The sequence below is a fragment of the Dendropsophus ebraccatus genome, chromosome 1 (genome assembly GCF_027789765.1).
Source record: "Dendropsophus ebraccatus isolate aDenEbr1 chromosome 1, aDenEbr1.pat, whole genome shotgun sequence".
Classification (NCBI taxonomy): Eukaryota; Metazoa; Chordata; class Amphibia; order Anura; family Hylidae; genus Dendropsophus; species Dendropsophus ebraccatus.
Window position 1 is genome coordinate 137,019,585 of NC_091454.1, and position 15,920 is coordinate 137,035,504.

Consider the following 15,920-nt stretch of genomic DNA (forward strand, 5'->3'; position numbering starts at 1 on the left):
TATGGGTAAAGATCTATATTTATACTTATATTTATTTGTTGGAAATATGTTAAAGTTGGGTTATCTGTGGTTATCATTACCATATTCTCTCTGTGATTATCCATAGCAAGTGGAAATGATATGTGTTGTTACACTATACGTACATATTCATATATTGTAAGAAATGGTTATTTCAGTATACTTGTTATGTTTGCCCCCTGCCGTTGGTAAGCTATTTTCTTTTCATTCATTGATTTGATTTATCTTTGTTAAATATACACTTGTGCAGCCTGGTGGTAACACCAAGCTACACAGTATGCAGTCATTTAATCACTCTGTACACCTGTATGTCTCACCTGTGGATTGGTATATAATGGTGGAAGGTTAGTGGTGGGGTTATCAGTGAACAAGAGTGTGCATATGCTCGAAACGTGTCTGATCTGTGGGGTCCGTGCACTATGGTGTTTCACCTGTTATGAACTGCAACTTGAAAATAAAGGCAATCTTCCTCGTAAACGTGCTGGATCATTGGTTTCTTTTGGATGCTTATGCGCACACCAGCCAGGTGTGGATCCGTGACACTGAGGAATGCCGACATTTGGTGAGCTGATACTTCTATCTTTTTTGATCCGTGCATCCCTGGTGTCTAGTGGGACGGATATCCCCCCCGCCATCGCATCGCGAGATCCGTTCTTCTGCCCATGCCGGGCCTCAGCGTCTCAGTGACGCTGATCCCGGCTCGGCAATTGATTGCTGTTGCCTGCAGCAGGCCATAGCAATCTATCACTGATCTGATCGATCTTTGCTGTGTATATACACAGCATTGATCTCTATGAGAGATCAGTGCTGTGTATATACAAGTCCCCCAGGGGGACTTCTAGTTAAAGTAAAAATAAAAGTAAAAATGTTTTTTTATTAATAAAAAATCCCCCCCCCCTATTAAAAGTCCAAATCACCCCCCTTTTCCCATTTTATAAATATAAATAAATAAATAAACAAATAAATAAACATATTCAGTATCGCGTAATCACCCAAACTAATAATTAATCACATTCCTGATCTTGCACGGTAAACAGCGTAAGCGCAAAAAAATTCCAAAGTGCAACATTGCGCATTTGTGGTTGCATCAAATCCAGAAAAAATGTAATAAAAAGTGATCCAAAAGTTGCATATGCGCAATTAAGGTACCGATAGAAAGAACACATCATGGCGCAAAAAATTACACCTCACACAGCCCCATAGACCAAAGGATAAAAGCGCTATAAGCATGGGAATAGAGCGATTTTAAGGAACATATATTTGTTAACAATGGTTTGAATTTTTTACAGGCCATTAGATACAAGAAAAGTTATACATGTTATATATCGTTGTAATCGTAACTACTTGAGGAACATGTATAACAAGTCAGTTTTACCATAGGGCGAACGGCGTAAATGCAAAACTCCCCGAAATCAAAACAAATTCCTTTCTTTTTTTTTCAATTTGTCAGTGCAAATGATTTTTTTCCGGTTTCGCAGCATATGTTATGGAAAAATAATGCCTGTCATTGCAAAGTACAATTGGTTTAAAATAAAATAAGGGCTCATGTGGGTCTCTAGGTGAAAAAATGCAAGCCCTATGGCCTTTTAAACATAAAGTGGAAAAAGCAAAAGTGCAAAAAGGAAAATTGGCTTTGACCTTAAACACTGTAATGCACAGTGATCTCTGCGTTTCAGGTACTCAGTGACAGGACAAGCTCCTGTTACTGACTGATCGGGTCCCCCACAGCCATGCTGCAGGGGTCCTGATCGCTTGTATTGACGTGTGGGGGTAATTCACTTACCTCTGTCCTGTTGGACCTGCGTTGTATGCATAGAGTCTGCTCTCAGGCAGGCTCTTTGCATAGATCGTCGATAACACTGATGTTGAATGTTTTACTGTAAAATAAAAGTGTAAAAAAAAAAAAATGTTAAATTTTGTAATTAAAACAATAAAAGTTTTTAAAAGTTTTTAAAAATCTTATATAACCCCCAATAAAAGTTTTTTTTTTTTTTTTAAACCTAGCCCATTATAAAAATCTAAATATTTTTTTAAAAAATAAACATATTTTATAATATAGCAGGAGGAAATGCCGATCTATTAAAATACTGTATATTATTATTGTTCCCACATGGTGAACTGCATTAATGGAAAAAAAAAAAAAACAGGATTGCTTATTTTTAAAAATTATATATCAAAAAACAATTAATAAAAAGCGATCAAAATTTTTCTCTTATACCGATATAATATTAAAAACTAGAGATCATGGTGCAAAAAATGACACCCCAACCAGCCCTATAGGTGGAAAAATAAAAGCGCTATCGCTCTTAGAAGGCAAAGAGAAACATTGCATTAATTTGACCCGGACATCCAGGCACCATTTTGCTCGATCTTGAAGGAGTTAAACATGCATTGTTTTGCATATTTGATATTTGTGAATTTGCTATTAAAAAATAAAAATAAAAAAGCTGGATGAACACCCTTAAATTGTGGTGAGGCAGTAATTCCATACTTAAGTGCAATATTAAGCAGTGAAGTAACTGTAAATTTACAATCAATTGCATGACCCTATAACCTTGAAAGTGGCATAGGATGATTGCTTAAAAATATGCAGAATAACCAATACTTGGTTATTTGATTTTAGAAATCTATGAATATAAATGAAAGAAAGAAGAATAACTTTCTCTAAATTTCAACCAAATGTATGTGTGCCCTTTAACCCCTTGCCTCTTCAGCCTGTTTTGGCCTTAATGACCAGGGCCTATTTTTCAAATCTGACCTGTCTCTCTTTATGTAGTGATATCTCTGCGATGCTTTTAACTATCGCGGTTATTCTGAGATTGTTTTTTCGTGACATATTCTTCTTCATGTTTGTGGTATACTTTGGTTGATACACTCAGTAGTTTTTTGTAAATAACACAACATTTGCGCAAAAATTTGAAAAATTTACTATCCTTTATATTCAAAATTCTCTTTTTCTGAGAAAAATAGCCATGCCACATGAACTAATAATTAATGCAACATCTACAACATGTCTACTTTATGGTGACGTCATTTGGTGAACGTCCTTTTACTTGTTAGGATGTTAGAGGGCTTCGAAATTTTGCAGCGATTTTTCAAATTTTCAGGAAAATTTCAAATTCAGATTTTATTAGGGACCAGTTCAGTTCTGAAGTGGATTTGTGGGGCCTGTATGTTAGTTACCCCCATAAATCCCTCTACTATAAAAACTGCACCCCTCAAAGTATTCAAAGTAACATTTCATAAGTGTATTAACCCTTTAGGTGTTTCACAGAAATTTAAGCAAGTTGGTGGGGAAATTTAAAATTTTCATTTTTTTTGGCAGATATTCCATTTTAATCAATTTTTTCCCTCTAACACAGCAAATACTAACTGAGAAATACCACTCACTATTTATTCCCCTTATTCCAATGTTTCTATAAATCCCCATATGTGGCTGCTGTGCGTCACCTGACTCAACCACAGGCCGCAGACATGACAGAAGCCCTGTGTATTTTTGGGGTCTTTTCTTATTTCAGGTTTTTTATAGCCATTATATCATGTCACAGAGGCCTTGCGGTGCCAAAATATTTGTGTAAGACAGGTTGATGTTTCCATCGATACCATTCTGGGGGACATGTGACACCCTCATCATTTTTTATTAAATTTTTTATGAGGTGGTACGAATAAAAAAACACAATTTAGCAGCAGTTTTTCTCCATTTTTTTGCATGACGTTTACTATACATCACATATGACATGTTATAGTTGTCCGTCAGGTCGGTACGATTACATTGATATCCATTGTATATAGCTTTTGTTATAGTTTATGGCATTTATACTATATATACTGTTTGTGTCTTGCATATTGTAAGACCTGTATTATTAAACTTTTTTCACCAATGGAGTTATGTAAGGGCTTCTTTTTTGCGGCACAAGCTGACACTTTTAGTGGTAAACCTTTTGGGTAAATGTGTGCTATTGATAGCTTTTTTCTATATTTTTTTAGGGGGCGGGATTAACAAAAAAATGTCATTTTGGTTAGTTTTTTATTTATTTTGTTAATGGCAATAATCGGGCGGTATAATTAACGTAACGGGTTAATAGACGGGGTGATTACGGCCGCGGCGATACCAAATATGTGTACTTTATTTATAGGGGATCATTTATAAAGGGGGATGGGGAATATGTATATTTATTTGTTTATTTTAATTATTTATTTATTTATTTAATTCATGTAGTTAATTATTTATTTATTGGTTTAATTAATTTATTTATTAATGTATTTATGTTTGTGTGTGTGTTTTGTGTTTTTTACTTTTCAGGTACATATATACAGTATAATGCACTACAGCACGTGATGAGTGCTGTAATTCACTATACTGTATATTGAATGAATGAATGAATGAGCAGTCAGTGTTACACACTGACTACTCATTCAAACGATCAGACTCCTGCTACAGTGCAAGGGCCTGATCGTTATATATCATAGTAACCCAGACGCACCGGGAAGCGTCTGGGTTACTTTGGTAACCCCTCCGAAGCTGTGCGATTGCTGGTGCGGCTCCGGGGGAGGGGGGGGGGTTGCGGAGGAGTCTGAAGCCCACAGGAGGGCGATCAGTGCTGGGGGGACGGATCGGGGGTGGGGGGGAACAGGCCGGGGAGAGGATCAGGGTCCAGATCGGAGGAGGGGACGGAGGAACACAGGGAAGGGGAGGACAAGGAGCACGGGGGAGGGGGGCTGGGTAATGCACATCCGGGGGGGGGGAGTGATCCGGGGGGGGTGAAACTGGCCGGGGGGAGAATCAGGCAGTGTCGGCAGGAGGAGGCAGCATGCCGCAGCCTCCTCCTGCCGCCCGATCTTTATATTAAGCCACAAATCTCCCCATAGACGCTGCGGTCACATCGACCGCGGCGTCTATGGGGTTAACTGCCCGGGGGGAGCGCGGCTTCCCTCCGGGCAGTGGTAGCAGGAGGAGGTTGTGTGACACAGCCTCCTCCTGCTGCCCGATCGCAATTAGGGACAGAGGGGGGAGGCAGGGAAGCCATGACGTTCCTGGAACGTCATGTTGCATTAACTACCTGCTTTACATGACGTTCCAGGAACGTCATTTTGCGGCAAGGGGTTAAAGGAATAAAACATTGTGCAACAATTTACATGTTATAAAAGACTATGGGTCATTTTCAATGCAGATAAACCACTATGGCATCTTACATTATATATACATTATATTCCTTTTTATGCTATCAAACCTTTACCAGTGCCAGCCCAAATCTGAAATCATAACATCCTAAAAGGGGTTATCCAATTATCAAATATTAGATCACAACTAACTCAACATTATGACAATTGGAATTATTTTACTAAATTTGTGTCTGGGTATTGCAGTTACATACTTTTTTGTTGTGCCTCCTGGTATTCTTTTGGTTCCCTCTCAAAATGTCCAGTGCCAGTGGACACACATGCCCAGAAGTTAAAGTATAGAGTAAAAAAAAAAGTGTAAACAAGAAACCCCCCAAAATGAAAGCAAATTCCTTTTTTTTTTTTCAATTTCACTGCGCAAATAATTTTATTCTGGTTTCACAGCATACTTTATGGAAAAATTCTGTCATTGTAAAGTGCAGTTAGTGACTCAAAAAATAAGGGCTCATATGGATCTGTAGGTGAAAAAATGCAAGCGCTATGGCCTTTTAAACACAAGGAGAGAAAAACGAAAACGAAAAAAAAAAATGAAATTAGCCCCATTAGAGATCTTGTCTTTTAAAATGCAATGGTTAGAGCAAAAAAAAAAATATCTTTTAATCTGCAGCGCTGTGTCAAACTGGCGTGTTTTTGCCCCACATGTGTGACCTCTCCCTTCTTCCTCCCCACCCTCCTCATCATTAGGAACACCCCAAGCAGGATTTCTATTCATCAGTAATCTACACTGGGTTCCAAATTATTATGCAAATAATATTTTCTCATATTTTCCAAAATTACCTATATGAATTGCAGTCATTGTAAGTTTCCAGTCATCAACTATTCGAGTGTAATTGAAAGGTTTTTGAAGAAACTGCCTAAGATAAAAGTATATTTAAAAAAAAAATAAAAACTCAAAATGCACTAAAAATGCATGTTCTAAATTATTATGCACTGCAGAGTTTTCAACCTTCATTTTTACATTTTTATTAAGAGCAAAAAAATGGTCATTTGTGACATTATAAGCATTAGCAGATTATAACAAACTAAAATCAAACAGTTTTCAAGTCAAAAATGTATTCTAGGTGATGTTACATTTGCACATAGGACCCCTTGTTCGAATGGAGCTTCTGAACTCTCTTGTCCATTAAATTTGTCAGTTTTTGGATGGTTTCTGCTTCAATTGTTTTGCATGAGGACAGAATCTCCTCCCACAGCTGTTGCTTAGATGTGAACTGCCTCCCTCCATCATAGACACTCCTTTTGATGATGCTCCAGAGGTTCTCAATGGGGTTGAAGTCAGGGGAGCATGGGGGCCACACCATTTGTCCCCTTTTATGCCCATAGAAGCCAGAGATGCAGATGTGTTATTTGCAGCATGAAACGGTGCATTATCATGCATGAAAATGATCTTTCTGCGGAATGCATGGTTCTTCTTTTTGACCCATGGCAGAAGTGCTGTTTGAGAAACTGTACATACATTATGGAGTTCATCTTTACCCCTTTAGGGATCCTAAAGGGAATGACAATCTCTCTCCCCATGATTCCAGCCTAAAACATTACTCCACCTCCTCCTTGTTGGCGCCGCAGCCATGTTTGCATGGAGTGTCCATCAACCATCCATCCTCCACTCCATGCATCTGGACCATCAAGCGTTGCACAGCACTCATCGATGAACAAAACAGTTTTGAAGTCAGTCTTCATGTATTGTTTGGCCCACTGGAGCTGTTTCTGCTTGTGTAAGTGGATAGAGGAGGTGGACAGGATGGCTTACGCACAGCTGCAGACCTCTGAAGGACCCTGCATCTTGTTGTTCGGGGGACACTGGAGGAACCAGCAGCTTCAAAAACTTGTCTGCTGCTATGACAAGGCATTTTTGCAGCTGCTCTTTTAACCTGACGTAGTTGCCTGTTGGAAAGAGTCTTCAATTTTCCCTTATCAGCTTGCACACGTGTGTGTGCTATGAATCAGCTATATACTTCTTGATTGTGCGATGATTACGATGAAGTGTCTTGGCAATATTGATTGTAGTCATGCCTTGACCTAAACACTGCACAATTTGTTGCTTCTCAGCAGCCGACAGATACTTTTTCTTTCCAATTTTATCTCAAAATTTAGGCTGCTTAATAATTTGGGACTTTTTAAGCAGTTTTGCCTTTAATTGGACACACCTGGCAAACTAATTAGCACAGGTGCCTGCAATTGCTTTCAGTGATATAAAGAGCCCTGACACACATCACCATTAATGAGTTTAACTAACAAACAAATTTTTTTTTTTTACCTTATCACTCCTAAACACTTTTTGCATAATAATTTGGAACACAGTGTAAACTGCACCTGTGTTGCTACAGCCCAGGTGAAGCTTAGACGAGTCACTTTAAATACTTTTTATCTCCTCCCTTTTTAGGAGACCATTAAGTCAATGTTTTGCTCAAGTGGGCAGGGTTTTGTTCAGTTTTGTGTTTCTGCACTTCCTGGTTTATCAGTTGTACACAGTACTACAGGTTCCAGAATGAAATGCTTTCCTTCAGTTGCTCATGACAGTCCCCCACCCTGCAGATTCCCCACCCAAAGCTGTTGCAGAACATCTAGTCTGTGTTCACACATTGCAGTTTCATTGTGTTACTAAATTATTTGCAGTAATTTATGATTTCATTGTGGACCCACCACACAGCACGCTGTATTCTCTACCTGTAACACCACACAGCACGCTGTATTCTCTACCTGTAACACCACACAGCATACTGTATTCTCTACCTGTAACACCACACAGCACACTGTATTCTCTACCTGTAACACCACACAGCACGCTGTATTCTCTACCTGTAACACCACACAGCACGCTGTATTCTCTACCTGTAACACCACACAGCACACTGTATTCTCTACCTGTAACACCACACAGCACGCTGTATTCTCTGCCTGTAACACCACACAGCACACTGTATTCTCTACCTGTAACACCACACAGCATGCTGTATTCTCTACCTCTAACACCACACAGCGCACTGTATTCTCTTCCTGTAACACCACACAGCACGCTGTATTCCCTACCTGTAACACCACACAGCTTACTGTATTCTCTACCTGTAACAACACACAGCACACTGTATTCTCTACCTGTAACACCACACAGCACACTGTATTCTCTACCTGTAACACCACACAGTACGCTGTATTCTCTACCTGTAACACCACACAGCACGCTGTATTCTCTACCTGTAACACCACACAGCACACTGTATTCTCTACCTGTAACACCACACAGCACGCTGTATTCTCTACCTGTTACACCACACAGCACACTGTATTCTTTACTTGTAACACCACACAGCATTCTGTATTCTCTACATGTAACACCACACAGTATACTGTATTCTCTACCTGTAACACCATACAGCATGCTGTATTCTCTACCTGTTACACCATACAGCACACTGTATTCTCATCAGCCTGATCTCAGCAAACACACACTCTGTGAGACAGAGGCATGGAAGATTTTTTTCTAAGGTGGGAGAGCAGAAGGAACAGATGACAATGTGTATTTGCACAAGGGCCATTTTTTTTTCACTTCCTGGATTTCTATCAGCTACCAGTGTGGCAGAACCGTACACATATGGTAATACAGTGTATAGACACATCTATATAACTTTTAATGTACTTTTAATAGAAAACAAGTTTTTCTTATCTGGAGCTCCCCTTTAATGTCCTTCTAAATATTTTTTGGTCTAAAACGTAAAAAGTTAACATACACCTATTTTCTAGGAGCTGTGTTCTTGGCTGTACATTTTATTACAGGCTTCACTCATAATTATGGTTGAGAAACTATGTAATTGCAAGTGTGCTCTAGCATTACATTTTACTTAGGATTCTTTTATGTTTTATTAACTTTGTGTATACAGTTGGATAATATTATGCCATACTCAGCTGTGTGCAATTAGAGTTAAGAAGGCTAAAAGGCTAACACTATTATCGGTAGTAATATTCTAGTAATTCTTTTTTAACCTTTGATATTTGTGTCCAAAATGTGTCATACTGAACATTTAGCATAATCTTACGCAGCTTCCTAGCTATTATCATCTATTATTCACATGTGTACTGTTACCAAACCTACATATTCTGCTGTCACATATTCTTTGGTTCAGTAGCAATAGGAACTATTAATTTAATGCTTTTTCAAGGTAGCTTACACACTTAGGATGAAGTCATTAAATCTCATATGTCTCCTCTCTACAAATACCACGTCAACAAACTACTGTTTTAGTGCATTGTTTAGAATATCTACATGACACAAACAATGCTTTGCTGCAGGAGGGGCTTGGGCATCACAAACTACATGGCAATATGAGGAAGGAATTTATGTTTTGATTTAGCAAAATCTCAGAACATCAACCAGAAGGTTAAACTTGGGCACAAATAGGTCTTCCAAATAAGCAGTTACCCTAAGCATACATTCAAAATTATGGCCAAATTTTTTCAGGATCATAAAGTACAGGTAAAAGAGTGACCATGACAAGACACTGACCTCAATCCTATAGAACATTTATGGACATAACAGGAAAAAGGCATGTGCAACCTACAAACCTGACAGGAGGAATGGACCAGAACTATGGATTTATTATGAATTTAGCAAAAATTTTGGTTCATTACAAAACTGAACTCTTTGCAAAGTTCGTAATGAGTTTGTAATTTTGATGTACATAGAAAACACAAAAGAGCCTATGCTTACCTGTCTGTGTTCCACCAGTGTCCTCCTATGAGTCTTCATTGTCCCCTGATGATCAGAGCTGCCTCTTAGCGGCTGACTGAGATGACTCCTGAGATGAGCCAATCACTGGCAGCGGCAATGTCTCAATTAATGATTCGCTGACTGGGCTGTCACTCCCAAGACGAGAATGACAGTCTGCTTGGCCATTTACTGACTGACTGAGACCGGACAGAGCTGTGAACAGTGATTTGCTGAGCGGGCTGTCACTCTCATCTCAGTCAGGAATTGGAAGCGGCTGCAATCAACAAGGTCACTGGGGGAGCGCAGACAGGTAAGTATTGAATGAACTTGCTGAACCGCACTAAGCAGCTAAACACCTGCAGTTCTTTAGCTGTGTTAGTGCTGTTCATTTAAGGTTTAGTTTGGACAAACCCAAAGTTTTATTCAAAGTTCGGCTAACCCCGTCAAACATACTTTTAAAATTTTGCCCATCTCTCACCAAAACTCCAGCAACCTAATGTGAAAAACGAATGGAAGCTTATTTACCCTAGTTAGACAATTCAAAGACATTGCTGCCAAATACTAACCATGTGTATGTAGCTTCTGAGATTGTGATGAAAAAAAAACCAAACAAAATCAACTGTTCATGCTCCAGCCTGCTTCTGTGGCTCCCACAGAACCCATTTTAATAGTGTGAATCAATAAACTTTGTCCACCACAATTGCTATGTATGATAACCAATACAGTATAAAGCCAAGGGCTTAAGTTAAAGGTACTTTAACTTTTTCTTTATTTTCTGTTTTCTTCTTCTTCTTTCTTTTTTTTTTTTTTACTTTTGTTGATTTGTAGAATTAACAACTTTCTAAATAATCTTAATTAAAATGTTCTTCAGATGGATTTTCTGCCTATTGTCTACTATTCTTATTCTAACAAAGTGTAAATTAGACTATGGACTAGATTTTAAAAGTGGCTCATACTATTTGAAAATATGACAGATCTTTAAACTTAGTTTTATGCCAGAGATGTGGGCCAAAAGTGGCTAGAACTGTCTAAAATACTTTTAAAATGTGGTGCAGGTAATTGCTTATGCCCATATTGAATCAGAGTCTTGGTACAAGTAGTTCTGCTAATGTCCCCTAGTATTTCTGGGATGTAAAATGCTGCAAAATGCCCATTTAGATTCATGATCATTGGCTGTTGGCACGAAAAAGTAAGGTTCTATGGCCTATTACATGGAAAAATATACCTGTCTTTTGGCACATATTTTAGCAAATAAACATCATAATTAAAACAGCTGTTAAGGGAGCTATAGCTTTTGCTGTAAGAAAAGGAAAAAAAACCCTCTAAATACATAGTGGGGAAAATAGGTATTTGATACACTGCTGATTTACAAAGTTTTCCAACTCCTTAAGGCTATGTTCACACGCCATATCGGATCGGACGGGTCACGGAACAGCCTCTCTCTGCCGAGATCATCCCGGCCGGTACTGCAGTACCGGCCGGATGATCTTTATGGCTGTAGTGTTCTGATGCAGGCATATCAGCACGCGCCCGCATCAGAACTCCTCATAGTGCCGGAGCCGCATGCTTCATTGTGTGAACTGACAGGGTTTCCTACGGCCGCAATTCACTGAATTGTGGCCGCAGAAAACTGACATGTCAATTCTTTGCATGGGATCCCGGTCGGAGCGTATACGATGTGTATACGCTCTGGCCGGGATCCCATAGAACAAGAGGCAATGTTCCACACTGCATTAAGTACGACCGTTGTTGCCGATGGCAACAACGGCCATACTTTTAAGTAGTGTGAACATAGCCTAATACTGTTGTCTGAGGGGATCACAGGGACCCCCTTGGTGTTTGTGAGTTGCTGTAGAAATCTTCTAAAACAAAGACAATGTATTATGGTTCAACAGTGACTTTATTTTAACAGCTACAGGCAAAAGTCTTTTATCTGTGGTGTAACTTAAAAATAGCCACCAGATAAAGATGGGTCAATAAGGGGCAATTTTTCGCATGTATCTCATATGGAGATATGCATGTATCTCATATGGAATATATCAGCAGCATAGGTAAATATTCACAAATAAAGTGCAATAAGCATAAATATTACAATAAATAGAAACATAAGTTATAAAGTAGAATGGTCTTCTGCCCAATAGGAAAGACTCTTAAAGTCCTTGATAAGGCACTTGTAATCAGCATCCATTATCATTCAGAGTACCCCTTTAACTTTTGAGAGTCGCTTATTACATATTACAGCTATCCTATAAAAACCTATTAACTAGAGTCTTGTGGTGACGAGATAACATAAGAGTTCTGGCACTGTAAATCTGTATAGTGTCCTGTGAATACGTCCCTTTCTATAGCTAGAGGTGCTCTAGCACAGCTCTTCTCAAACTGTAAGGCGCACCTCACAGTCTGATGAAGAGTGGGGTCCGTGCCTGTGCCAGCATTGCCAGCAGGGCAGAGACTATGGGTGACATTTATTAAAAGGCTAAAATGCCTTTTTAGGCGCAGATGGGCCCAATCAGCGCACAAATATTCGCAAATGGCCTATTTGAGAATATTTTTTTGCATCGGGCCCATCTGCGCCTCCCTATCTGCTCTAAGCTGGCGTAGGTTTCAATTAATTCGCACGATTGGGCTCTGTACGCACAGGATTTATGTAAAGGCAGTGTGCCTCTACATAAATCCTCTGAGCTCCGGAGCTGCGGGGACATTTGTAAGCCCGGTGTAAAAAACGCCGGACTTCATACAGTACAGTACAACTCTTCACTTAGTGAGGGGCACTTACAGTATCTACTTACTGTGGACATGTATGTACTAAGAATGTTTTTTTTTTAGAATTCAAGTTTGTGTGAGACAGATTTCTTGCTGGTTGGTAGGTGGTCAAGTACTTTTTTAAGCAATAAAATGCAAAAAATCCTACAATGGGATTTTCTTATATATATTCTGTTTTTCAGTTTAAGTGTACCTATGATAATAAAAAAAACTTACAGACCTCTCCATTCTTTGTAGGTGGGAAAACCTGCAAAATTGGCAGTGTACCAAATACTTATTTTCCCTACTGCATATATAAAAATCAATGCAAAAATGGTCTAAATATAAAGAGTTGCCTTTTTTAAAGCTCAAAATTAGGGCCATAATATGCATGTTAAGCCCATTTATTGATGTCACAATGATGGCTGTCCTAAAAAGTTGCAGTTAAACTGCCAAAAAAGGATGTTGTGGGAACAGAGTCTGAATAGTTCAGTGCGATGACGGATTGCTACGGAGGCACATCCATAGTGCTGCAGGTCCACAGCTGCAGACAGCTCTATGGATGTGTGAATGCGACCTAAGATAAAGTATCAGGGAGAGGTAGGTAGTTACAGACCAGTGAATGAGAGGTAAAATCTTGAAAGACATAGGCTTAAGAGTATAGAGAGTCAACATGAAAACTGTATAGGTTGTAGAAGACAGCCCTTGCCCCCCCCCCCCCCCACACCCACACCCACACCCACACACTTTTTGTTTTCTAATAAAGACCTATGGAGAAAATGTATTTGTACCATAGTAAATACAAAGCAGGAAGTGTCTTCATAGCCTTTAAAGCTCATGACCCGTAAGCCCTAATCTACCTTTGTAATTTATAATACTTATACAAAACATCCCTAGTGATTTTGTCACCTCTGCACCTCCTTTACCTGCACACCTGAATATGACATATTTATTTCACGTAGCACCATAGCAGCTCCTAATGGACCCTTATAGTTAAATACAGTGGACTGACAAGCAGCCATTGGTTCTCTGCTCTGCCAGTCACTTTTATAGCTGCAGGCAGGTTCTGCCTTAGTACTTTGTGCATAGGGGAGAGGGGGGGGGGCATACATTTTTTGCTATGGGGCCCCATGAATCCTAGCTACGCTCCTGTGGAAAACGGTAATTGTCAGTGCGGCCCTGCCTGCTTCATCTTTCTTTTCCCTGCAATAATGAAGTTTGCAATAAACTGGGCTTGAATACTGCAATCTTGGGTAAGTGCTGAACACTTTGTATTAAAATGCTAAATCTGTAAACTAAATTTAAAAATTGCAGTCCAACTTTCATAGATAAAAAGTGTTTTTTTTTACTACTAAAAATATAGACTAATAAGCAAATTTGCAACCCATATAACTTCTCACTACAGGAGACCAGGCTCTAAAAATTAAGCTCCAGCTGGGTTTTCAACTGTGTCCTGGAAATAAATAAGACAAAGACAGTATTAAAGTCCAGTTCATATGCGTTTTTACTGTGCAAAAAAAGCAACAACCACCTCCCATCAGCTCCCCACCTACCACACTATTGGAAATGCTAACGGAATGCTGAAGGATTCACTTGAATATGCTTGGCACACGCTGTTCCTGATTACTGTGTACTGATGTGTAGCAGAGTGTAATAGAGCACAGATCCATGAAAATATTGCAAAGAATCACATGCTTAATAAAGGCCCTGCGGTCTCTCATAAAATGTGAACAGCAGAATGCAATGGCCAGTCAATTTCTCCTGTGAACATAAACCAAGTATGTCTATTATATTTATTAAGAATGACAATTGGAAAAAATTACAGTAGCATTATATTTTTCATCTGAGCATACCAGATATTTCCTATATACAGAGTAAAAACTGCAATAGTTGGACACTTTTTCTCACAGTAGAAATAATCATTTTGTATACTGAATCTACCCGTGGTAGTGATAGGTTGGTATAAAGCAATCTAAGAAAATGACTGATGCTGAGGAAGAATAATGGAAGTTTATAATTTGCCATAGTTACAGAAGTAACTGTATGCTCCTCTGCCAGATTCAGTGGAGATTATAATTTAAAGAAGGTGAAGCAGTCTCATTTCTTCATCTATGCTACAAAGCTGTGGAATGGTGATATAAAATTTAGACATATGGGTTGGTTGCAATACAAAGTTACAAAGTCTCTAGAGATTATTTGCAGGAATAGGGAGATAAGCATCATACAATAACATAGCTACAGTAGCACACAGCTTCTTATTGTACTTCAAATACTATAAACTAGTTTAGTTGTTTTTTTTTTTATTTAATGATTGCATTCAGACTTTTGTAGGTGACCATAGTTGTAAAGATAGTGGAGAGACATTAAGGGGGAGATTTATGAAAGGGTGTAAATATACACCTGGTGTAAACTGCCCCCAGCAACCAATCACAGCTCCTCTTATATTTTACCAGGGCTGAAAGCTGAGCTGTGATTGGTTGCTGGGGGCAGTTTACACCAGGTGTATATTTACACCCTTTCATAAATCTCCCCCTAAATGTTTGTAAAGACAGCTGTTATAGAGTTGGAGATTAGTACTGTTATTCTCATTAGTACTGTTATTCTCATTAAGAGATTCTAATTTTAGAGAATCAAATAGACTTAGTAATGCTGGACAAAGAGCAATTATAGCCATATCTTCTCATGTCTTTTTGAAGTAGGCTGCCATTAACATCAGGGCCATGACTCCAGTCAACCTGCAATTAATAAACTTAGTGAATAATCATTCCATCCTAAAACATTACTGTGGCTTTTTTCTGGTATACAAGTCCATTATTTTATATATTGATGGCTTTAATCATCCTATAGTAATGCTTCATAGGTATATTACTGACATAACACTGCATGATGGCCAAGCTCATTAGCTCTTTAATGAGCCAAGATACCTATTTTTCTATCCATACCATATAAGGGCTTGCCTTTTGTGGGAGCAATTAGATATTGTGTTTACACTATTAACCCCTTCCCGTCAGTTATACGTGTATATATATATATATATATATTCCTCGTGCAGTAGGAAGGTACACATACGTTCCTGACTGAGGGGCTTACTGATGTATGTCCGGGGCTGGAGGTAATGAGAGGAAGCTGCGATCCCGATCTCATTGACCCCTTAAACACTGCGATCTATAGCGATCGCGCCTTTAAGGTACTCAGTGACAGAACAAGCTTCTGTCACTGAGTGATCGGGACTGATCACTTGTTCCGAGGGGCGGGGTTAAGTCACTTACCTCCG